At 32.5% G+C, this 26449-nt stretch overlaps 1 protein-coding gene across 14 annotated transcripts in view; it reads left to right on the top strand.

Annotated features, from left to right (window-relative positions):
- The first annotated feature begins 1896 nt into the window (after positions 1-1896).
- SLG1 (Tetratricopeptide repeat (TPR)-like superfamily protein) overlaps positions 1897-26449 on the top strand; it is a 46029-nt gene continuing 21476 nt past the window's right edge. For 5 of the 14 annotated variants that reach the window (XR_016059745.1, XR_002280685.2, XM_088872627.1 and 2 more), the window contains exons 1-3: positions 1898-2149; positions 2326-2412; positions 3653-3740. The gene's annotated coding sequence lies outside the window, so the exon portion shown is untranslated. Of the gene's footprint in view, positions 2150-2325; positions 2413-3652; positions 3741-3857; positions 3927-25623; positions 25762-26449 lie in introns of all 14 variants that reach the window. The other 9 variants (XM_088872626.1, XM_088872629.1, XM_020666375.2 and 6 more) reach the window with 5 other exon arrangements.

The raw sequence follows: 26449 nt of genomic DNA, 5'->3' as shown, positions 1-26449 counted from the left end.
TCAAGATTTGAAGTGATTAGGCTAAAAAATATGTGAAAGGATTAGCTTCGAACCATAAAGATCCAAAGTTTGGATTTCACAATAATGTTACTTTTGAGGGACGGGAGCACAATTTTCTGCAAAGAAATCAATTATAAATAAAAATAAATAAACAAAAGAAAAAGAAAATGCCTGGAGTGATTGGTTGATAATGGATATTGTGGGGCAAATCTGAAGTTCAAGGGATATGGAATTGGTTGAAAGTGGATTAAAAGTTGATGGTTTGATTTGGACTAGATCTAAGCAATTGGAGGCTAGATCTAATCTATGGTACGATAGATCTATGTTTTGAATGACAGAGTTTAGGATTTGAAGGGACGGATTAAGGCTAGAAGGCCCATGTGAGACTAGGAATTATGGTTGATGTTGAATGATATGGGGGTCAAAGGTTATCTCAACCTACATTATATGGGATAAATGGCTGTAAACTCTCTTAATCCCTCAGCGTTTGACCCTCTTTGTACACTCAAGGAAAAGAAATTTATTTTCTGGTGCTTTAATTTAAAATTTAAACTAAGGGAAGTATTTATAATTGAAGTTTTAGTGTTTAGTGGTAATTTTTATTTTAAAATTATTTTTAAATATTTTATACCTATAGAATGAGTATCGCGGAGATGAGGATATTGAGATGAATAAGTGGCAAGACAAGAAGGGACATAATTCGCAATGAATCCATTTGAGAGAATTTAGGTGTGGCACCAATAGACGATAAAATGAGAAAGAGCAGACTTACGTGTGCTGGCCATACATGGCGCCGACCAATTACAGAACTGGTTAGGAGGTATGAATTAGTTCAAGTGGAAGGACTGAAAAAGGCAAGAGATAAAACCAAAAAAAATGGAGGACTGAAAAGGGCTAGAGGTAGATCTAAAAACACTTGGTCGGAAGTAGTACAAAAAGATATTGAGACTTATGGCCTCACTAACGAGGCCTTTAATAGAGCAAAATGGAGAATCATGATTCATGTAGCCAACCTTTAATTAATTGAAAAAAAGCTAAAATAATGATGATGATGATTTTAAAATATTTTATACATCTATGATGGTTAAAGTTATGAACATACAAAATTTCAACTTAATCCAAATTATAAAAAAAAAAGAAGATAAAAATAAAATATATACTATATGCTCAAAAAATGGTTTTGATTGTTATCAGATAGATTGATATAAACGTGTATAGATATGTATTTCTTATGGATACATATCCCGTAGGTATATGTATCTCTCAATAAGTATATAAGACTGTTTTTAAATATAAAAAACGAAACATGATTTACCTATAAACTGCTCAAAGTTTTTATACATTATATTTTTGACATTTTTTTTATTTCTTAATATACCTGGAGCTGTTTGAATTTTTTTTATTTTTTAATATGCCGGGAGCTGTAATGAGTAACTCCGGGCAAGAGAGCTTGCGAATGGACCGGCGAGAGTCTCACAACACTGTTCAAAATCGAAGTGTCCATCATCATTGAATCCCAACAATTTAATAAAATCAAGTGGTTTGTATAGAGCCGAGGTTCTAAATAATCAAATTAAAGCCTACCTTCAAATTGTGTCGAAAAATGTGGTTTTGTGGTTTTTATATTAGAAATCTTTGTGATAGCGTTAAAATATATTTTCATCTTTAATTTTACAATTTAAAATTAAAAAATAATATAGATCGAGCATATCTATAAAAATTTGAAAATCTTAAAAATTGATGATCCAAAATACGTTATGAAATGCACTATTTTCAAAACTTGAAATCTATTTCAATTTGAAGATATTTTAACATCAAAACAACTTCTAATGAAATTTTTGAGGTGAGCTCTAATTTAATTGTTTAGAGCCTGGCTCTAAACTTTTTCCTTCAAGAAAAAAACCATTCAAAACAGAACCCATACAAAACCTAAATCGAGAAACCCAATAATTCAAGGGAATGCATGCCACGAGACCATTTATCTTTCAAATAAAGTGGTCACAAAATTAGGAGCCGTAGGTCTCTCTCTCCCTCTCTCTTATCGACTCCAAAACCTTTCCCTCTCATGGCGTAACTGTAACAGTCTCTCACTACCTGTAAACAAAGCGTAATAGGATTGGATGGGAACTCCTGGCAAATGCTTGCTAGTGTGAGTTCACAACCCTGAATCCCTTTTCCTCTCTTTAAAATGGATCCCCTAATAATTATATGTCTTTCTATTTGTTTGAGTTTTTCCTCTCTTTAAAATGGAACCCCCCATAGTTATATGTCTTTTTATTTATTTGAGTTTATTTATTTATGTCATGCCGTTTTCTCTAACTTCAGAGGATTGGGAAGACCACCTTGGTTATGAGGGTCTTGAATCGCCCGGAGCGTCCAAACCCAATTTGAAAGTTTAGGGCTTCTATACTCGTAAGCACTTCCTCTTCCCTGCTCATTTTATGTGTTTTTTGCTACTCTCTCTCTAAGGTTAGTGTCAATTTTTCTTTCGAGTTATTAATTAGTTTTTAATCAATGAATGTTGGATTTCAAGTAGTGTAACTACTGTCATTCCATCCGGTTACAACCTTTGAGCTTTTTATTGTATTGACGTTTGAAGAAGTTATATTTACTGTTGATTTGGAAAGTATGGCAATTCATAGAATTTATTAAGGTTTAAAAATGGTATATGTAAATCTCTAGGTTTATCTGACTGAAAAATTATCATTAGCCCACGAAACAGGGTTTTCTTTTTTCATTTCATTATTTTATAAAATCGAATAATTTTTATTTATGTATTGCAGAATGGTGGTGTAAATATGAGAATTTAATATTGGCTTATCTTACAAGTACTTTTTTCTTAATTGCCTTTGTGATCATCTAATATACAATTATGTCATTGAAATATTTGACATTGATAATGTTTAGACCATGCCCTGCGTTTAAGCTATGTCTTTATTGTCTTTTCGTGTATATTTTCTTGCTCATCACGATGTTGGCTTACGGATATGTTCTAATTGGTGATTGCTTTTATTTTTTCTAAATTGTTCTACAAAGGTATCTCATAAAACAAAAATGGAAGACATGTGACCCATGTATGGTTTCAACTTTCAACCTTGCTATTTGTATATTTTTTTCTTTCTTTTTTGGGTGCATCAGTGGGGATTTAGACGCCCACCCTTTTCTTTTGGTGAGAATGTAGTCCGGGACTTAATTCATGGGGCTCGTTGGTACTGCCACCAAGGCCCCAGCCCATTCTCTACCTCTGGTCTGTTGACAAGTGAAAACTCCTTTCTATTATGAGCACAGAAGCATTCCTAAAGGGCTTCCCATGCCCTTAAACAAATAGGAAGTGGAGGATGACCTCAGTTAAAGTTCCCATTACATTCTCTAAAAGAATGGAAACTTACTGTGTGCAATCTGTCATTAGCACCTCGTATTCTAGCGAAAAGCACAAGAGCTATATCGATAAGGGCTCTTACTGAACATCTCACAGACATGGTCAACCACGTCAATCCAAATGAGGAGTTCTTGTATAATTGGTGCCAACAATAAGATCAGCAGTTGTCTGAGGCATCCTTGTGGACTTTCTTGTCTGTTGAAAATAAGTTTGGTGTTTTTAAGAATTATGTTGTTGCTAGATGGCAATTACTAACAGATGGCAATCATATAGGTGAGATCAGACAAGGAACTGAAAGCGTGGGCTTTGAAGTGGTGACATTAGATGGCAGGAGTGGAAGTCTTGCATCTACTTCTGTAAGGTAGTTTTTGCTTTCGATCCATTTTCTTCAGTCATTTTGGGTTTTCAAGATGGCCCCGTGTCATGAGTGTTCTATTTTTGGCTTCTTATTTTCCTAGAGTTGATTCCTTTGTATCAGGGGACTAAATCCGACTGTAAAAAGAATTTCTTCTAACTGCTAATTCCTTTAGCATTGCCTGAATTAAAGGTATTATAGATCCCATACTAAGCATTTCCATCAGAAATCAAACTGCCTATTCTAACTGCTGGGTCTAAGTGATTAAAGTTTAGCTAGCTGCGTTCTCCATTCGTATTCATTTCCCTCAATCATATGTAGAGGATGCTTTATCAAAATTTTGGGCTTACTTTCATGAGTTAGTTACTTTCTTGCAATACTGGAAGCCATTGTTAAATGTGCTTTTGATATTCTTAGCAAAGTTAATGTCCTTAGTCTATGCTATTGAATGAGTTTGTACAGTCCATTTTCCAATTGATTCCATCTCTTTTATCTTATCCATAGAGCTCCTCTGAAATGGTTATTTTGATGTTGTCTTTGAAGCTTGAAGCCAATATTAAATTCTCATATCTACTCCACCATTCTGTCATACACAAATAAAAATTATTCAATTTTATAAAATAATGAGATAAAAAAAAAAAAACCCTGTTTTCTTGGCTAATGATAATTTTTCAGTCACATAAACCAAGATATTTATATATGCCCTTTTTAAACCATAAAAAACCTTTTTACACAAAATAAATGAAAAACGTCAATAACGTTAAAAAAAATCAAACCAATGAATAAAAATATGAAACCCCTATAAACTAATAAACGAAACAAGAATTCCATGAATTGCTATATTTTCCAAATCAACAGTAAATATAACTTCTTCAAACCTCAACACAATAAAAACCTCAAAGATTGTAATCCGATGGAATGACTGTAATTACACTACTTGAAATCCAACATCCATTGATTAAAACTAATTAATAACTCGAAAGAAAAATTGACTGTAACTTTAGAGAGAGAGGGTTGGAAAAGACGTAAAATGAGCAGGGAAAAAGAAGTGCTCACGAGTATAGAAGCCCTAAACTTTCAAATTGGGTTTGGAGGCTCTGGGCGATTCAAGACCCTCGTAACCAAAGTGGTCTTCCCTAGCCTGATTCCAACGGTCATGTATGCCGACTATCGGCACTAATCGGCTGATTAGTGTACTAAATTGGCGATTTGTTCTAAAAATGGGCCAATAAGTGCACTGTTACATAGCAGAATTTGCATAGTTATCCTTGTAACATGTTTTATATTTTTTTTTTCTTTTCCCTATTCTTATATGGACACACGGTTTCTTTGCAGCCAGCCTATGGTTTCTATGCGGTTTAGCCCGTATATTATAGAAATGAGGGCTTGACAATAAATATATTTTTTAAATATAATTTGATCCTAATTTTTAGAGAATATATAATCTTTAACATGGAGATCATGAATATAAAAAAATAATAATAATTTGAAAACTAGAAATAATAATTATATTAAGAAAACATTTGGACCGTTAGTTACACTTGTTTTTAGATGGACTACCTAAAAAGCATCCATCTTTAAGATGGATGCTTTATATCTCTGGACTGCATATTGTAGAAATGCGGTCCAGGTCGCATGAAACAATTATCCTTCTTCTATTTCTCTACTTAAAACTTTATATATTATTACAAATTTTTTATTTACTAACTGTAGGGTTTGCCGCTTTGGGTGAGTAGACTCAGGCGCACCGGAGTTGGTTAGGCCCGACAAGGTGCCAAGTGCGTAGGTCCCTCAGCTCTGGGGATATCAAAATTTTTTGTTGTTGATCTGATGTGATCTTCAATCTAATACTACACCACCAAGCCCCGAGGGGCACATAGACACTTATATGAGAGAGATAGAAATTTATCAAAATTATCGCAAAGAGACAAACAATTTTATATTTTAGCTACAATTTTAATTGAATTCCAAAAGACCCAAAAAACAAGCATGGTTTGAGTTGAAATATTATAATATTTTATAATATTATATTGTATTATATTATATATTATATATTATATATTATATATTATATATTATATATTATATATTATATATTGTATATTGTATATTATATATTATATATTTATATTTATTTTATTAAAGTAATTTATATTAATAGTATATATTGATTACATATTATATATAATATATAGTATTAATATATATTTATTATATATTTGTTATATATTGATCACTGAAAAAAGTATTCTAATCATTTTTTCTGAAAATCGATTATGTTTATAATATTTATTTTTTACTTTTTTTATGTGACAGAATAAAAAAAAACAATACATATAAATTTTAAACATTTTTTACAATTTTTTTAGGATTTTTTGAGTTTTTTGGGTTTTTTTTTTACCAAAATTGCACTTTTCAGAAAAAATCGGGGCACTAATCGCCCGATCTAATCGGAATCGGTCAGATTAATCAGAGTTGTTTTGAACACTTGTTTGGAGATTGAGAAATGAGGTTTTAGGTTTGAAGAGAGACTGAGTTTTGAAAAGGGTGCCAGTGAAAAAGAAGTAACCGACACGGTGAAGACATATTTGAAAGGTAAATGGTCTCATGGCATACATTCCCATAATTCAATCCAAAGATTCCAGACCAAAAAAACAAAACCCAAAATCCCTAGGAATCACTCAAAATTAGAAACGATCAAAATTGAAAAAATCAGGTGAAAACCCAAATGGATACGGATTCCATCAAAATATTTCCTCCCCATCTCGAGTTTCACGTCAGCCAAAGAGAGAGGTGTAACAAGAATTGTAGAACAATTGTCAATTTCTCATCTTTATTTCATATAAACCACTATTCTATAGGCACCATTGTCAATCTCTCATCTCTATCTATAGACCACTCTGTATGCCAATCTCTCATCTCTACTCCATAAACCCACACCACTATAAATTTCTCATCTCTATTCCATAAATAAGCCATTATTCTATAGGCACCACTGTCAATCTCTCATATCTATTCTATATATATAGCGACTCTCTATTCCATAAACCAACACCACTACCAATCTCTCACCGTTGTCAATCTCTGGCCTCGTGTGGTCTTTTCTAATTGTAATATTTTGATCCCCCTTGATGATTTTAGAAGGGATTTAACTCCTTTAATGATATTTCCCCAAAAAATTATAATAAAACTTCTAAAATTTGGACTTGAAGTACATCTTCTAGTGCTAATTGTAATATTTTGATCCCCTTAATGATTTTAGAAGGGGTTTAAACTCCTTTAGTAATATTTCCTAAAGAAATTACAATAAAACTTCTAAAATTTGGACTCGAAGAAGGGGCTTCATAAAAAATATGTTTAGGTATTTCTACCTCACACACGTAAAAATGGTGATTTTAAAGAATAGAGAAAGTTATGGCCATGTCCCTCTAAAAGAATGGTATTCTGGAAATCCCCCCGAATTTTTGTATTTCTATAGCCATTTTTTTTTTATTTTTTCCCCCAAAAATGGCCCAACTTCAAACGTTTGAGGGCTGAAGTCTAGATTGACTTCCGATTTCGAAGATTCAAAGTCAAGAATTTTCATATTTGAAAGTTTGAAGTGGAGGCTTGTGTCCACTTTGGATTTTCAAGATTTGAAGTGATTAGGCTAAAAAAATTTGAGAAAGGGTTGGCGTCGAAACATGAAGATCCAAAGTTACTTTGGATTTTACAATAATGTTACTTTTAAGGGACAAGAGCACAATTTTTTCTAAAGACATCAAATCTAAATAAAAATAAATAAATAAATAAACAAAAAACAGGAAAATCACTAGAGTGATTGGTTGAAAATGGATATTGCGGGGCAAATCCGAAGTTCAAGGGATATGGAATTGGTTGAAAATGGATCAAAAGTTTGATGGTTTGATTTGGACTAGGTCTAAGCTATTGGAGGCTAGATCTAATATATGGTATGGTAGATCCATGTTTTGAATGACAGAGTTTAGGATTTGAAGGGACGGATTAAGGCTAGAAGGCCACGTGAGACTCGGAATTGTGGTTGATGTTCAAGGATATGGGGGTTAAAGGATATCTCATCCTGCATTATATGGGATAAATAGCTGTAAACTCTCTTAATCCCTCAGCGTTTGACCCTGTTTGTTTACTCAAGGAAAGGAAATTTCATTTTCAGGTGCTTTAATTTAAATTTTAAACCAAGGGGAGTATTTATAATTGAAGTTTTAGTGTTTAGTGGTAATTTCTATTTTTAAATTATTTTTAAATATTTTATACCTATATAATGAGTATAGCGGAGATGAGGATGTTGAGATGGATGAGAGAGAGTAGACGTAGGTGGGCTGGCCATATGTGGTGCCAACCAAGTATAGAACATGTTAGGAGGTGCGAATTAGTTCAAGTGGAAGGACTGAAAAGGGTAAAGGGTAAAACAAAAAAAGTAGAAGAACTGGAAAGGGCCAGAGGTAGGCCCAAAAAGACGTAGTTGGAAGTTGTCCGAAAAGATATAAAGACTTATGGTGGCCTTTAATATAGCCGAATCGAGAACCAGGATTAATGTAGCCGACCCCAATTAATTGAGAAAAGGCTAAAATAATGATGATGATGATTTTTAAATATTTTATACATGTATGATGGTTAAAGTTATGAACATACAAGATTTTAGCTTTATCCAAATTATAAAAAAGAAGAAGATAAAAATAACATATATATTATATGCTCAAAAACTGGATTTGATTGTTATCGTATGGATAGATATGGCTACGTATCGCGTATGGATATGTATCTCTATGGATACATATTATAGAGATACATATCCGGTAGGTATATGTATCATAGAGATATGTAGGTATATGTGTCTCTCCATAAGTATATAAGATTGTTTAAAACAAAACACGATTTCCCGTTGGAATCGGGCCAGATCGGGATCGGCCAGTGATCGATCCCGAGTTAGTCAGCCGATTTTTTATAAATCGGTCGATCTTTTAAACGTTGGTCCAAACCCGACCCTTGTTTTGCAAAACCTTGTCTCCCTCTGTCTCTCATCGACACTTGAATCCTTTTTCCTCTCTTTAAAATGGATCCCCCAATAATTATGTCTTCTTATTTATTTGAGTTTTTTCGATCTTTAAAATGGATCGCCAAATAATTATGTGTTTTTATTTATTTGAGTTTATTTATTTATGTCATGTCGTTTTCTCCAACTTCAGTGTTCAAAAAGTTGGCGATTCGATGCGGAGTCAAGCGATCTGGAACTAGCTTCATAAATGCACTAGCGACTTATCTTATGCGCATACGTGCTCAACCACGACTTAGGGTTCCACAGGATAGGCTTATTGTCTTTTACGACTTTAATGGCTAGCTTATTTTGGTTGAGATCAAACTTTAAGTAATACACTAGAAACTTGGCTTTGATACCAGTAGTCAAATATTCACAGAATTTCTAAATAATTCAATAGCCAAATATTCACAAAATTTCTAGGTAGAATTTACAAACAGGATAGGTAAAAAATAAAGCAGGACAGATATATCATATATGCAATACAAACTTTATTATAAAACAAAGACTTACATTTCACATATACAGAAGCTTGTGAGTAGCTTTAACTGCTTTGGGATGTATTCTGGTACTACTTTCCAGAAACAGGCACGCATATGCTTTCAAATAAACACTCTTAAGACTCTCAGATTTTACAGACTCAAAACAGGGAATGAAGTAGAAAGAGAACGCCTTTGATCGGAAATACTTAGACGAAATACTCAGACACTTAAACTCTCTAACCCTTCTAACTCTGGTGCCCTCAATGAGGCTTCTTCCTCCTTTTTATAAGCGAAGGTTGGACTTCAAATTTTATTTTGGAGTCCGAAAAGATGATAATGACGTGACACAACATCTCCAGCTGGCCAAAAGTAACAAGAATCTTTGAATTCTTGTGCCGACACTACAATGATCTGTCCTTGCTGCTATAGTACTGCTACAATGGCCTGAATTATTGTGCCGACATCTTATCCTTGCTACAGTGCTGCTACAGTAACCCATGCCGGTGGAGAGTATTGTCATGGCTTACGTCATCCTTTTTGGGCCTTCGTGTCCTGGATTGTTATGGAGTCGGGCCGGCCCATTGTACTTGTTTATCTTCTTATAGGTGTAAGGACTCCATAGGAGTCATCTTCATTTTCTTCCGCATGATCTTCCTTCTTGTCTTTTGAGGAGGTTAAGGGCATGTCATCTGGCTCTTCTTCATTTAGAGCTAATAATAATTGTCTTTTAATTTATTTATTTGATAAACTGGGATTATGCTCTTTTAAGAGCTTAAAATATTCATCAATCCTATTAGGATTTGGGGTTTCAAGATTAGCTTGTATAAGCTTTTCAAGTTCTATATTTTGTGGGTGAAGATAAGTATCCTCGAATGAATCCCACCATTTTATCATGACCCTCCTTTCTAAATAAGGGAGATAATCCCATTCATTATTATTAGGAGCTGTCATCTATTCCCATCTCAGAATCCAAGCGGATTTCATATGTTGTTGTAAAATGCATACATATATCTATTTGATTTATTCTTCTATTAGAGGCCTGAAAGAGCTCATATGATTCTTTTGGGGTTTTTGGATAGATGTCTGGAGTAGGTCCCTAGTACAACATCCATTTTTTAAACCATTGCGGAAATGCATTTATTTTAGTATTTAGTCGGAAATGTAAAAACCAACTATGGGTCTTTTGAGGATTTTGAAATAGCAGGACTACAACCCAAGCTTTAATGTAGTCATAATAATTATAACCCCTAACCTTTAGGGCTCCTGAAAAATATTTATGTTTCAGGGGATCAAAGCCCCATTCTTCATAAGTAATGATCCTTAAGCTCTAAAATTTTGAATAGCCAATAATTTTGCTATTCCTATTATAATGAAAAATCCTTATTGACTATGTTTTAGTCAATATTCTTTCATAATATTCTCGGGTTTTATACCCTGTTTTAGGATGCATATTATCTATAAGATAAAGATCAGCTATTTGATTAGGCTCTTTAGTGCATGCTTATTTTCAATAACCATTATAGGTGTTAACGCCTTTTCAATATAAGGTGTTCTAGGCCTTGTATTAGGGTTTTTAGCCTTTTCATTTACCTTCTTATTATAAGGGGAAGATCTATTCTGATTGTTGCTACTGGATGTATTAGCTTCTATTTTCCTTCAAGTGTCCCTGTAAGAACTCATGGGTTAAAAAGTCAGGTAGGGAATTAGACTCTCCCTTTATATATTCTATTGAAAAATCGAATGAAGAAAGAATGGCTTGCCATTTAGCAAAAATCTGTTTGGATGCTATGTTTTTAACATCTTTTCTAAAATATCTTTAGCAGCTTTGCAATCGACTCTTATCAAAATTTCTTGATTTAAAATATCACTTTCGAGTTTTGTAGCACATTTGACAATTGACAGAATTTCTTTTTAATAGTTGAGTAATTTTGTTGTGCTGGGTTCCAAATTCAAGAGGTATATCTTACTAATTTTTCTTTTTCAGTTGGTTGAAACCTTTATTTTAAGATTCCACCATAATCGAGTTCAGAGGCATGTGTTTCAATAATTTTGAAAGATTTTGGATGAGAAATAACTAAACAAGGTAGTTGTTTAGTTTTTGCCTTTATCTTTTTTACTGTGAGAGTATGCTACTCCTCCCAATCTGGCGGATTTTTTCGAAGTCTTTGAAAAAGGGGCTTGCAATCAGCCGCCAGATTTTTATAATAATCCGCAATATAATTAAGAGACCTAAAAACCTTTTTAACTGGATTTTATCTTTAATTTCATCAGGAAATTTGTCCGCAAATTGCAGAACTCTATCAATAGGAGTTATGGTGCCTTGAGAAATATTGTGTCCCAAAAATCAGATAGTATTTTGAAACAGCTTAATCTTTTTGGCTGAGACGACCAAACTTGCTTGCATAATAATCTTATGGAAAAAATGCAAGTGTTTCCAATGTTGATCTATAGATTCAGAAAATATAAGTACATCATCAATATAAACAATTGTAAAAGTGATATATAGATTAAATATTTCATTCATAATATTTTGAAATTCAGAAAGAGCAATTCTGAGTCCGAAAGGTATTACGTTCCATTCATAATGTCCGAATGGTACAATGAATGCAGTTTTGTATTTATCCTTTTCGGCTATCTGAATTTGTCAATATCTTGATTTCATATCAAATTTGGAGAAGACCGTAGCTTTGAACAGTCTATTCAGCAAATCTCGTTTATTCGGGATTGGATAACGAATCCATCTCATTGCCTTATTTAACGGTTTATAATTGGTCACTAACCTGACAAATCCTCTTTCCAGTTCTGCCGTTTTTTCTATATAAAAGGCTGGGCAGCTCCAAGGGAAGTATGATTTTCTTATAAGATTTTTATCCAATAAATCTTGTATTTCCTTTTTACAGATTTCCAATAATCTACTATCATCTGAATCGGTCTAGATTTTGTCGGAATAAGTCTTTCATCAAAATTTGGTTCATAAGGCAATTCTACCATATGTTGTTTTTTATTCCAAAAAGCATTAGAAATATCAGAACAAACTTCTTTTTCAAGCTTATCTTGAAATATTTTAATTTCATTTTGAATATTCGGAGATTTTAATTTTTTCTCTATTGTTTTATAATTTATTTCTTCTTTTAGGGAGAATAAAAATTTTTATTTATTTTTTAGTTGATTCTGAACTTGATTTATTTCTTTTACTTTTGGTTTATCAATAAATTCAAAATTTAGTTTATGACCATCAATTTCAGATTCTATATCAGTATGATCCAATAGTTTTATTGGATATAAGAGGTTCAAAAAAGGTGTTCCTAGTATGACAGCTTGTGATAAGCTTTTTACCATTATAAACGATAATAAGAAACAGGCTCCATTATTGTAAACTGCGGCATCAGCAAGTTTATAATTAATCATCATTCTCTTGCCATCAGCAGTATAATTTTATGTAGTTTTTTCAAAATATTTAGAAGGGACAAGACCTTCATTAATACAATTCAAATCTGCGCCTGAGTCGATTAAGGTGATAGTTTGGAAGTTGAATTCTTTATTTACAACAATTGTGACATAAGTATGCCATTTTTGAGATATAACTTTATCAATTAGATTGACATATGTCAAGGTTTTCAGATTTTTATTAGAAATATGATTGTTTTCAGTTAAAGGGATATTAAATTCTTCAAATTCTTCCACAAGTGGGACAACAGGTTCGTTTCCTCCTATGTGAGGAGTTTCTAATTGTTCAATTCTTATTTTAAGCGGTTTTATTTCTTGCTTAATAATGCTTACTTCATATTTCAATTCTTCCATAGTAGTATCTTTGGAAGTTCCTCTTGATTTTTCCTTTTATTTCATCATACTTATAATGTTTTTAAATTCATAAGTGGGTTTAGTATAACCATCTTTTTGTTCAGGAAAATCTTCATTGGGTTTTATAGCTTAGAAATATAAGTAAATAAAGCTTTTCTTTCAGCAACAGGATCCTCAATTTTGTCGATAATATCCAGAATAATATTTTCTTCCTGGGTTAGAGTATTAATTTCTAATCCATTCATAAGACAGATTGATTTATAATAATCGCATTGACAATCAGAATTATTGCCTAATTCTTCCTCAGAAGAAGAGTCAGATTCCTCAATAATATTAATAGATTCTTCAGAAAAAGAATCCGAGTCATCATCAGAGGTTAGGAGAACCTGACAGAGTTGCCTTTTAAGGCCCTCATCAATATTTAAATTATTTATCTTTCTTTTGGCTCTAAATTTATTAGCGTAATGTCTAAATTTACCGCATTTTCTGCAAATGATAGATTTTCTTTTATGCTTGGAAGATTTTTCTTTATTAGCTTCATCAGTACCAGCCTTCTTTTTTGGAAAATTTTTTTCTAAATCTTTTAGATTTTTTCTCGTTGTATTTAAAAGATCCTCTTTTATCAATTTGAGTTTTGTGGGGTTTGTATTTATAGATTTAAAATCAAATTGCTCACAGAAATCTCCTAACTCTTTTTTTTTTGTTAGGTTTTGTTTTTCTAATTGTTTCCTGAGTTTAAGGTTTGTACATATTTTTAAGCCTGTAGCACAAACTTCAGCAGACAATTCACCTCGAGTATATAGATCATAATTCAACTCACCATTATTTTTAGCTTTTAGCTTGTTTTTACCTTCTCAGCAAATAATCTAGGAAATCCTGCAATGAATTGACCTTTCCAGTAACTAGCTCTGCAGTCTTCAACTGTAAGGAGTCTGGATATAAAGGTATCTTTATACTATTTGTAATGGGAAAGTGTTGGACATCTAAGGTTTTACAAGAGATCTGATTGTCTTTGAGTCACTATATTTGTATTTCCTATAAAATGCAGGGCAATAGTATAAATTAGAGTGTTTATACACTCATCTTTAGTAACCTGAACAGTCTGTATTTGGTCAGGTTGTATTGCTCTAGTTCTTGTGTACTGCTTTTTAGCAATCAAAATATAATTTTTTTCTGTCTCAGTGAGATAATTATCCTACCAACCTCTAAGTTGTCCTGTAAATCCTATTATAATTGTTTTGGCCACATCGAGGTCCTGATTTCCATTATTGATGCTAGCTGTGGCATAAATCATCATGTGTCTGAGCAAGGTAAGAGTCTGATATTCACTAAGAGTGTCTAAGTTCCATTCTACAATTGCTTTGCCATCATACATGGCAGATCCCATTAGAATGTCTTCTTCATGTTGGATATCAACAGGGGAAGGTCTTGAATAATACATTTTTGTAGAAGATGTTGGTCTGGTTTTAATATCATATCCTACTTTATTGATTTATGCAGGCTCAGTGTTGATTTGATTATTTAAATATTTCCTCCAGACTATCTATATCTTGTTCAGAACAGTCATCAGTAATGTCTTCAATTATTTATTGGAGGTCTCTTGAATTTTTTCAAGGGATTTACCTTTTTCATTTATTTTCAGATTTCCTAATCTAGATATAACTTCGTCAAGAAATTATGAACTTACAGGCTGTAATCTAAACCTGTTTTTAGGTAATTCAAGCGAGGGTTTAAAAACTAATGGCGCAGTAGTTTTTATAAAAGATGATATTTCTTTTGAGGATGAAGGCTTATCTTCCAAAGTATCTTTCTTAGATACTAAATCCTCTATTTTATTGGCTTGCTCTCCTATAGATTTAAGATAAAGATTAGTATAATTATTTTGTTCTATAATTGTATTAAATCCTTCCATATTAGGATTTTCAAAAGGTTTTTTATATGGGGCAGCAGTGGTTCCCTTAACATCTAGTATAATATCTTCCGGAGGATGCTTGGATTTTATCTCTCCTTTATTAGTTTTGTAAGAATTATATTGAAAATTTAACGTATTAAGATCATGAGATTTTCTAACATATCTCTTTCATATATATTCGAATGTAAATGTTAGTTTATATTGTCTAACAAAGACTTCCCCAAACTATCTAAAAAAGAACATATTTTCTTTAGCCTTATTCATGGCCTCAATATATTTTTCCTTAATATATTGACGAGATCTATCAGTTCCTTTATTAAGAAATCATTCTCTGATATCTTTATTATGGCTAGAATTAAAATCAGCTTCAATTTTTCATAATTAATTTGGAATGTGCTAATTTCTATGACATTAATTTGAGGATCATATTCAACATCAGAAAAGGTTGGTCTAGGTGAAGTAGGTCTAGAATTAGTAGTCTTTGGAGTTTCCACATTATAAATGTGTTGTTGTATTTCACCAACTCTCCTTAACACCTGTAACATAGCATTGATATGTTGATACTCATATTCCATATTTGGAATAGAGGAAGTAGAACTTCTAGCATAAATTTTAGAGCTCTGTGAAGCAGAAATTGAAGTAAATTGGGCCTTCACAAAAGCTTAGATTCAACAATTCTTAATAAAGAATCAGAAATGTTTTTATGTCTAATATCTCTCAAAATTTTTGCTAGAAGTTCTACTTCCTCTATTCCAAATACGGAATATGAGCATCAACATATCAATGCTATGTTGTAGGAGTTAAGGAGAGTTGGTGAAATAAAATAACCCATTTATAATGTGGAAACTCCAAAGACTACTAATTCTAGACCTACTTCACCTGGACCAACCTTTTCTGATGTGGAATATGATCCTCAAATTAATATTATAGAAATTAGCACATTCCAAATTAATTATGAAAAATTGAAGCTGATTTTAATTCTAGCCATAATAAAGATATCAGAGAATGATTTCTTAATAAAGGAACTGATAGATCTCGTTAATATATTAAGGAAAAATATATTGAGGCCATGAATAAGGCTAAAGGAAATATGTTCTTTTTTAGATGGTTTGGGGAAGTCTTTGTTAGACAATATAAACTAACATTTCCATTCGAATATATAGGAAAGAGATATGTTAGAAAATCTCATGATCTTAATACATTAAATTTTCAATATAGTTCTTACAAAACTACTAAAGTAGAGAGAAAATCCAAGCATCCTCCGGAAGATATTACACTAGATGTTAAGGGAACCACTGCTGCCTCATATAAAAAACCTTATGACAATCCTAATATGGAAGGATTTAATACAATTATAGAACAAAATAATTATACTAATCTTTATCTTAAATCTATAGGAGAGCAAGCCAATAAAATAGAGGATTTAGTATCTAAAAAAGATACTTTGGAAGATAAATTTTCATCCTCAAAAGAAATACCATCTTCTATTAAAACTACAGTGCTTTTAGTTTTTAAACCCTCACTTGAATTACCTAAAAACAGGTTAGATTATAGCCTGTAAGTTCATAATTTCTTGACGAAGTTATATCTAGATTAAGAAATTTGAAAATAGATGGAAAAGGTAGATCCCTTGATAAAATTCAATAGACCTCCAATAATATGATTGAAGACATTACTAATGATTGTTCTGTACAAAATATAGACAGTCTGGAGCAAATATTTAAACAATCAATCAACACTGAGCCTGCTGAAATCAATAAATTAGGATATGGGATTAAAACCAGATCGACATCTCCTACAAAAATATATTATCCAAGACCTTCCTCTGTTGATATCCAACATGAAGAAGACATCCTAATGGGATCTGCCATGTATGATGGCAAAGCAATTGTAGAATGGAACTTAGACACTCTTAGTGAATATCAGACTCTTACCTTGCTCAGACACATGATGATTTATGCCACAGCTAGCATCAATAATGGAAATCAGGACCCGGATGTGGCCAAAACAATTATAGTAGGATTTACAGGACAACTTAGAGAGTGGTAGGATAATTATCTCACTGAGACAGAAAAAAATTATATTCTGATTGCTAAAAAGCAGTACACAAGAACTAGAGCAATACAACCTGACCGAATACAGACTGTTCAGGTTACTAAAGATGAGTGTGTAAACACTCTAATTTATACTATTGCCCTGCATTTTATAGGAAATACAAATATATTGACTCAAAGACAGTCAGATCTCTTGCAAAACCTTAGATGTCCAACACTTTCCCATTACAAATAGTATAAAGATACCTTTATATCCAGACTCCTTACAGTTGAAGACTGCAGAGCTAGTTACTGGAAAGGTCAATTCATTATAGGACTTCCTAAATTATTTGCTGAGAAGGTAAAAACAAGCTAAAAGCTAAAAATAATGGTGAGTTGAATTATGATCTATATACTCTAGGTGAATTGTCTACTGAAGTTCTTGCTACAGGCTTAGAAATATGTACAAACCTTAAACTCAGGAAACAATTAGAAAAACAAAATCTAACAAGAAGAAAAGAGTTGAGAGATTTCTGTGAGCAATTTGATTTTAAATCTATAAAGACAAACCCCACAAAACTCAAATTGATAAAAGAGGATCTTTTAAATACAAGAAAAAATCTAAAAGATTTAGAAAAAATTTCCCAAAAAAGAAGAAGGCTGGTACTGATGAAGCTAATAAAGAAAAATCTTCCAAGCATAAAAGAAAACCTACCATTTGCAGAAAATTTGGACATTACGCTAATAAATGTAGAGCCAAAAGAAAGATAAATAATTTAAATATTGATGAGGGCCTTAAAAGGCAACTCTGTCAGGTTCTCCTAACCTCTGATGATGACTCGGATTCTTTTTCTGAAGAATCTAATAAATATTATTGAGGAATCTGACTCTTCTCCTGAGGAAGAATTAGGCAATAATTCTGATTGTCAATGCGATTATTATAAATCAATCTGTCTTATGAATGGATTAGAAATTAATACTCTAACCCAAGAAGAAAATATTATTCTGGATATTATCAACAAACTTGAGGATCTTGTTGCTTAAAGAGAAGCTTTATTTACTTATATTTCTAAGCTATAAAACCCAATGAAGATTTTCCTGGACAAAAAGATGGTTATACTAAACCCACTTATGAATATAAAAATATTATAAGTATGATGAAACAAAAGGAAAAATCAAGAGGAACTTCCAAACTATGAAAGAATTGAAATATTAAGCAAGAAATAAAACTGCTTAAAATAAGAATTGAACAATTAGAAACTCCTCAAACAGGAGGAAACGAACCTGTTGTCCACTTGTGGATGAATTTGAAAACTTTAATATCCCTTTAACTGAAAACAACCATATTTCTGATAAAAATATGAAAACCTTGACGAATGTCAATCTAGTTGGTAAAGTTTTATCTCAAAAATGGCATACTTATGTCACAATTGTTGTGAATAAAGAATTCAACTTCTAGACTGTCGCCGTAATTGACTCAAGCGCAAATTTGCATTGTATTAATGATGGTCTTGTTCCTTCTAAATATTTTGACGAAACTATTCAAATTTTGAATACTGCTAATGGCAAGAAAATGATGATTAATTATAAACTTTTTGATGCAACAGTTTGCAATTATGGAGCTTGTTTCATATTACTATTCATAATGGTAAAAGGTTTATCACAAGCTGTCATACTAGAAACACCTTTTTTGAACCTCTTATATCCAATAAAACTATTGGATCATACTGGCATAGAATACTAAATTGATGGTCATAAAGTAAAATTTTAATTTATTGATAAACCAAAAGTAAAATAAATAAATCAAGTTCAGAATCAACTAAAAAATAAAGAAAAATTTTTATTCTCCCTAAAAGAAGAAATAAATTATAATATAATAGAGAAAAAATTAAAATCTCTGAATATTCAAAATGAAAATAAAATATTTCAAGATAAGCTTGAAAAAGAAGTTTGTGCTGATATTCTTAATGCTTTTTGGAATAGAAAACAACATATGGTAGAATTGCCTTATGAACCAAATTTTGCTGAAAGACTTGTTCCGACAAAATCTAGACCGATTCAGATGATAGTAGATTATTGGAAATCTGCAAAAAGGAAATACAAGATTTATTGTATAAAAATCTTATAAGAAAATCATACTCCCCTTGGAGCTGCCCAGCCTTTTATATAGATAAAACGGCAGAACAGGAAAGAGGATTTCCAAGGTTAGTGATCAACTATAAACCGTTAAATAAGGCATTGAGATGGATTCGTTATCCAATCCCTAATAAACGAGATTTGTTGAATAGACTGTTCAAAGCTACGGTCTTCTCCAAATTTGATATGAAATCAAGATATTGGCAAATTCAGATAGCCGAAAAGGATAAATACAAAACTGCATTCACTGTGCCATTTGGACATTATGAATGGAAAGTAATACCTTTCGGACAAAAAAATGCTCCTTCTGAATTTCAAAATATTATGAATGAAATATTTAATCCATATATCAACATTGGAAACACTTGCATCTTTTCCATAAGATTATTATGCAAGCAGGTTTGGTAGTCTCAACCAAAAAGATTAAGGTCTTTCAAACTAATATCAGATTTTTGGGACACATTATTTCTCAAGGTACCATAACTCCTATTGACAAAGTTTTGCAATTTGCGGACAAATTTCTTGATGAAATTAAAGATAAAATCCAGTTGCAAAGGTTTTTAGGGTCTCTTAATTATATTGCGGATTATTATAAAAATCTGGCAGCTGATTGCAAGCCCCTTTTTCAAAGACTTCAAAAAATTCCGCCAGATTGGGGGGAGCAGCATACTCTTACAGTAAAAACGATAAAGGCAAAAGCTAAACAACTACCTTGTTTAGTTATTTCTTATCCAAAAGCTTTCAAAATTATTGAAACAGATGCCTCTGAACTCGGTTTTGGTGGAATCTTAAAATAAAGATTTCAACCAACTGAAAAAAAATATTAGTAAGATATACCTCTGGAATTTGGAACCCAGCACAACAAAATTTCTCAAGCATTAAAAAAGAAATTCTTTTAATTATCAAATGTGTTACAAAATTCGAAATTGATATTTTAAATCAAGAAATTTTGATAAGAGTCGACTGCAAAGTTGCTAAATATATTTTAGAAAAAGATGTTAAAAACATAGCATCCAAACAGATTTTTGCCAGATGGCAAGCCATTCTTTCTTCATTCGATTTTTTCAATAGAATATATAAAAGGAGTGTCTAATTCCCTGCCTGACTTCTTAACCCGTGAGTTCTTACAGTGACACTCCAAGGAAAATAGAAGCTAATACATCCAGCAGCCGCAATCAGAATAGATCTTCTCCTTATAATAAGGAGGTAAATGAAAAGGCTAAAAGCTCTGATACTAGGCCTAGAACACCTTATATTGAAAAGGCGTTAGTACATATAATGGTTATTGAAAATAAGCATGCTCTAAAAGAGCCTAATCAAATAGTTGATCTTTATCTTATAGATAATATGCATCCTGAAATAGGGTATAAAACTCGATAATATTATGAAAGGAGATTGACTAAAACAAAATCAATAAGGATTTTCCATTATAATAGGAATAGCAAAATTATTGGCTATTCAAAATTTCAGATCTTAACGATCATTACTTATGCAGAATGGGGCTTTGATCCCCTAAAACATAAATATTTTTCAGGAGCCCTAAAGGTCAGGGGTTATAATTGTTATGACTACATTAAAGCTTGGGATGTAGTCTTGCTATTTCAAAATCCTCAAAGGACCCATAGTTGGTTTTTACAATTCCGACTAAATACTAAAATAAGTGCATTTCCGCAATGGTTTAAAAGATGGATGTTGTACTGGGAACCTACTTCAGACATCTATCCAAAAGAATCATATGAGCTCTTTCAGCCCTCTAATAGAGGAATAAATCAAGTAGATATATGTATGCATTTTACAGCACTATATGAAGTCCCTTGGATTCCTAAATGGGAATATATGATAACTCCTAATAATATTGAATGGGATTATCTCCCTTATTTAGAAAGGAGGGTCATGATAAAATGGTGGGATTCATTCGAGGATACTTATCTTCAACCACAATATTTAAAACTTATACAAGCTAATCTTGAAACCCCAAATCCTAATAGGATTGATGAATATTTTAAACTCTTGAAAGAGCATAATCCGAGTTTATCAAATAAAGAAATTAAAAGACAATTATTATTAGCTCTGAATGAAGAAGAGCCAGATGATATGTCCTTAATCTCCTCAAAAGACAAGGAGGAAGATCATGTGGAAGAAAATGAAGATGACTCCTATGGAGTCCTTACACCTATAAGAAGATAAACAAGTACAATGGGCCGGGCCGGCTCCATAACAATCCAGGACACGAAGGCCCAAAAAGGCCGACGTAAGCCATGACAACACTCTCCATCGACATGGGTAACTGTACTAAGGACAAGATGTCGGCACAATAATTCAGGCTACTGTAGCAGCTAGGACAGATCATTGTAGTGTCGGCACAATAATTCAAGGATTCCTGTTACTTTTGGCCAGCTGGAGATATTGTGTCACATCATTATCATCTTTTCGAACTCCAAAATAAAATTTGAAGTCCGACCTTCACTTATAAAAAGGAGGAAGAAGCCTCATTGAGGACACCAGAGTTAGAGGGGTTAGAGAGTTTGAGTGTCTGAGTATTTCGTCTAAGTATTTCCAACCAAAGGCGTTCTCTTTCTAGTTCATTCCCTGCTTTGAGTCTGTAAAATCATAGTCTTAAGAGTGTTTATTTGAAAGCATATGTGTGACTGTTTCTGGAAAGCAGTACCAGAATACATCCTAGAGTAGTTAAAGCTACTCACAAGCTTCTGTATATGTGAAATGTAAGTATTTGTTTTATAATAAAGCTCGTATTGCGTATATGATATATCTGTCCTGCTTTATTTTTTACCCATCCTGTTTGTAAATTCTACCTAGAAATTTTGGGAATATTTGACTATTGAATTATTTAGAAATTCTGTGAATATTTGACTATTGGTATCAAAGCCGACCCTTGTTTTGCCAAACCTTGTCTTTCCCTCCGTCTCTCATCGACACCTAAATCCTTTTCCTCTCTTTAAAATTCATCCCCCAATAATTATGTCTTCTTATTTATTTGAGTTTTTTCTATTTTTAAAATGGATCCCCCAATAATTATGTGTTTTTATTTATTTATGTCATGTCGTATTCTCTAACTTCAATGTTCAAAAAGTCAGCGATCCGGATCGGGTATCGGCTAGACCGTTCCAAATCCAGCCATAAAACAGGATCTGACCATCACACTTTTTTCGATTTTTCAAAGTCGGGAGGGCAACGATCCAATCCAGATCGGGTATTGGCTAGATCGTTCCGGATCTACCCATAAAATGGGATCCAACCATCACACTTTTTGAAAATTTTCAAAGTCGGAAGCGCATTTTTGTAATTTTTGTAAGTCGAGAGGGCGTTTTTATAATTTCTTTAAAAATTGAGGCAAGCATCTTCTCCTACATGCCTTGCTTGGGCAACGTGCCCCTTTATCTTGTCCGTTTACAGCCCCCAAGAACACGAGCCCTACCACCATTCATGCTTCTCAAGCGCATGCATGAGAGCACCATTGAAGAAACTTTTATACATGTCAAACTTCTCTTGATTGTTCATGTGGGACAACTAAAGGAGGCTGGGAGCGTCGGCTTTTCCTCGCTCTCTCTCTCTCATATATAATAAATGGCATAACTAATGGAGGCTGGCAGTGTTGGCTTTTTCTCTCTCTCTAATATATAATAAATGGCATTAGTTATGGCTCTTTGCCACTGGCGTTAAAGGTTAGGTTTAAAAGGCCGGGACCTAGCTCTTTACCAAGAAATAAATGGCATAATTATATTAATTTCTTTTATAACATGGTGACCTTTAATTGCTAATTTAAAAAGGAGGAAAGTATTAAAAATAATAATTAGTTGATAGCAATGTTCAAAAAAATGGGCCGTCTAGTGCCTAGGCGGTCCATAAGGCCTGGGCGCATCGCCCAGGCCCAGGCAGCCAAACTAGGCGGTGGTCCCTGGGCGACCGCAAGGTATGTTTTCCAAGGAAGAGAGTAAGAATAAGAGATCAGCAACTTTGTGCCTCGCCCAAAGTCGGAAATGTTTTTTTTTTTTTATAAAAAAAATAGATATAAAAGGTTAGAAGGAAGGGTTTTAGGTTCATTTGAAACCTAAACCCACAAGAGCCCCTTTTAGAGAGAAGGAAACCTCCAGAAAACTACATTTCATTGGATCGAAGTGTTTCTCAAAGTTTGGAGTTCGAGCAATCAAAGTAAGTGCAAAACTTTATTTTTTAGATTGTTCTTTTTATTTGAGATGTCTTCTTTAGGAGTTAGTCGGAGTGGAGATCTAGGTTAAAAATATGGATACGACCCGAATCCAAATGACAAAAATTGCGTTAGATGCAATTTTTGTGAAAAAGATACAAAAAGAGGCATAAACCGGTTTAAGAAACATCTTGCCGATATTAAGGGGGATGTTGTCCCTTATAAAAATGTTCCTGAAGCTATCAAAGAGGAGATTAAGCAATACATAAGTTATGTAAAACAAAAACAAGAACAAAATCCTTGTCATAGATCTATTTCTGCTAATTCTAGAAGAAGTGATCCGGGTTGGAAGTATGGGTAAAATTCAAAACCAAATGATAAAAATTATATAAGGTATAATTTTTGTGAAAAAGATACCAATGGGGGTATTAGCCAATTCAAAAAACACATTGCTGGTGTTAGAGGTAATGTTGCTTCTTGTACAAAGGTTCCTGAAGCAGTTCAGGATGAGATTAGACATCTTCTGAATTTAGAGGAACTAGAAAAGGATGAAAATAAGCCCTATTCTATGGAAGTATATTCTCCAGGTTCTAGTCAGAGTGGTGATCCGGGTTGAAAGTATGGATATAACCCGAATCCAAGTGATAAAAATCGTATTAAATGTAATTATTATGGAAAGGATACTAATGGGGGTATTTACCAGTTTAAAAAACATCTTGCCGGTATTAAAAGGGATGTTGCCCCGTGTAAAAATGTTCTTGAGGCTACTAGGGCGGAAATTATACAATATTTGAGTTCAGAGAAGCACAAAAAAAAGGGTAGAGCAACTAAGACTCCTAGGGCCTCATCTGCACAGACTGCACATACTAGTAAGAGGAAGGTAGAAGAGGAGGAGGAAGAGTCAGATTCAGAAGAAACAGAGGAGGACGAGTGTTATATTGAAGAGGGAGATGACTCTGATGATGATGGCCTCGACTCTGATGCATATGATGAAGCTTGCCCTATTGATATTCCTTCTGATGATGATGATGACAACTGAAGACTCTTGCCTCTTAGTGCTGGGTGCTGAGTGTTGAGTGTTAACTGTTGTGTTGAGTTATGAGTATTGATTTTTGTTAGACTGTATATTTTCTAAATTTCTGTATATTTCTGAATTTTCTGTTGTGTTGAGTGTTGACTTTTATATCCTACACTTGTATGGTTTTACAGTTTACTGTTTTAACAATATGGATTATCAAAATTCTCTTCTCAACGTCTATCTTTTTTTTTTTTCAACTTGGAATATGGTATATTGGTATTTGGTATGGTTTTTCCAATTGGGCAGCCGCCCAGGTTCTGGGCGCCCGCCTAGGCGCTAGGTGGCCTAGACCCCCCAGGCCGTCTAGGACCCACCTAGCGCTTTTTGATACATTGGTTGATAGGGCCCACTACCTTTATCCTTCACCAAAAAAAATTTAAATTTACTTGTCCAAAAAAAAAAAAACAAAAATAGACTAATAGAATTAAACTATTAGCTAATTGGGATTAAAAAATTAGTACTAGCTCATAGGATATTAAAAAAAGCAAAAAATAATAATAATACTGATTTATTGAACATTAAAAAAATACTAGTTTATAAGATATTTTAAGAGAGAAAAATAACACTAGCTCATACCACTTCAGAATTTTTTTCAAGGTACTTTATCAATTATCCCACATTGCAAAGATGAATTTATTTATTTATTTTCTTAATTTTATTAAAATATGATTGCAAATTTATGTTCCTAAATTCTATATTTCTATCAACACTAATATTATACATTAGATTTATTTATTTGTGAGGGTCATACCCTTGTTTTTTGAATCACGTTTATTATTATTAATAATTATACTAATTACAATGACAATCAGGTCTTATATGTTATTTATTAATTTATTTACATTACAAATTATGCAATGTATTATTTTTTGTTATAGTTGTATATTAGATTTTTAAATTAGATGATATTATAAGACAAAGTTCAAATTTATTCTTATTTGTATAGTAAAATGATGATAAAATAATAAAATACTAACCAATAATTCTAATTTCAATGTATAATATTGTATTTAGTCCGGTTTTAATAAATGTTTGATGAGAAGCTTCATACAGGGAAAGAACATCTCAATATTTCACATTTTGATACAAAAAAATAAAGTTATTAATTTAGTACCCTTGTTTTTTTGGCTAAAGGTAAGCAAATTAATTTAGTACCCTCATTTCTTATTGGATTCCTAAAAAACAACATTTATAATGATTTTTAATAATTTTTTTGATTTTTTTTTAAGGCCGAATTCAACCGATTCCCGATCCAAAATGCCGATTCACCGATCCAGATGGGTTTTGGGGTGCCTGATCCAGGGTACCGATCTGTTTTTTAAACCACTACTCCAAATCCAATTTGACTGTTTACGACTTCTATACTTGTGAGCACCTTTTCTTCCCTACTCATTTTATGCGTCTTTTGCAACTCTCTCTCTCTCTAAAGTTACTGTCAATTTTTCTTTCGAGTTATTAATTAGTCTTAATTAGTGAATGTTCTATTTCAAGTGGTGTAACTACTGCCATTCCATAGGGTTACAATCTTTGAGGTTTTTATTGTATTGATGTTTGAAGAAGTTATATTTACTATTGATTTGGAAAATATGGCAAATCATGGAACTCTTGTTTCTTTTATTAGTTTATTGAGGTTTCATAATTTTATTCATTGGGTTGATTTTTTAAATTACCGAGGCTTTTCATTTATTTTGTGTAGAAAGGTTTATTATGGTTTAAAAATGGCATATATAAATATCTAGGTTTACGTGACCGAAAAATTATCATTACCCCACAAAACAGGTCTTTTTTTTTTTTCTTCATTTCATTATTTTATAAAATCGAATCACTTTTATTTATGTATGACAGAATGGTGGAGTAGATATGAGAATTTAATATTGGCTTATCTTGGAAGTACTTTTTGCTTAATTTCCTTTGTGATCATCTAATGTACAATTATGTAATTGAAATATTTGACATTGATAATATTTAGACCATGCCCTGCTTTTTAGCTAGGAAATTATGTCTTTATTGCCCTATTTTTTTCACAGCAATAAATTTTGAAACTCATTGTTTTTG

This window comes from Amborella trichopoda, chromosome 7, assembly GCF_054954075.1.
Source record: "Amborella trichopoda isolate Santa Cruz 75 chromosome 7, AtrichopodaSantaCruz75HAP2 v2.0, whole genome shotgun sequence".
Classification (NCBI taxonomy): domain Eukaryota; kingdom Viridiplantae; phylum Streptophyta; class Magnoliopsida; order Amborellales; family Amborellaceae; genus Amborella; species Amborella trichopoda.
Note: the sequence above shows the minus strand (reverse complement) of the source record. Positions and strands in the feature narration are given on the sequence as shown.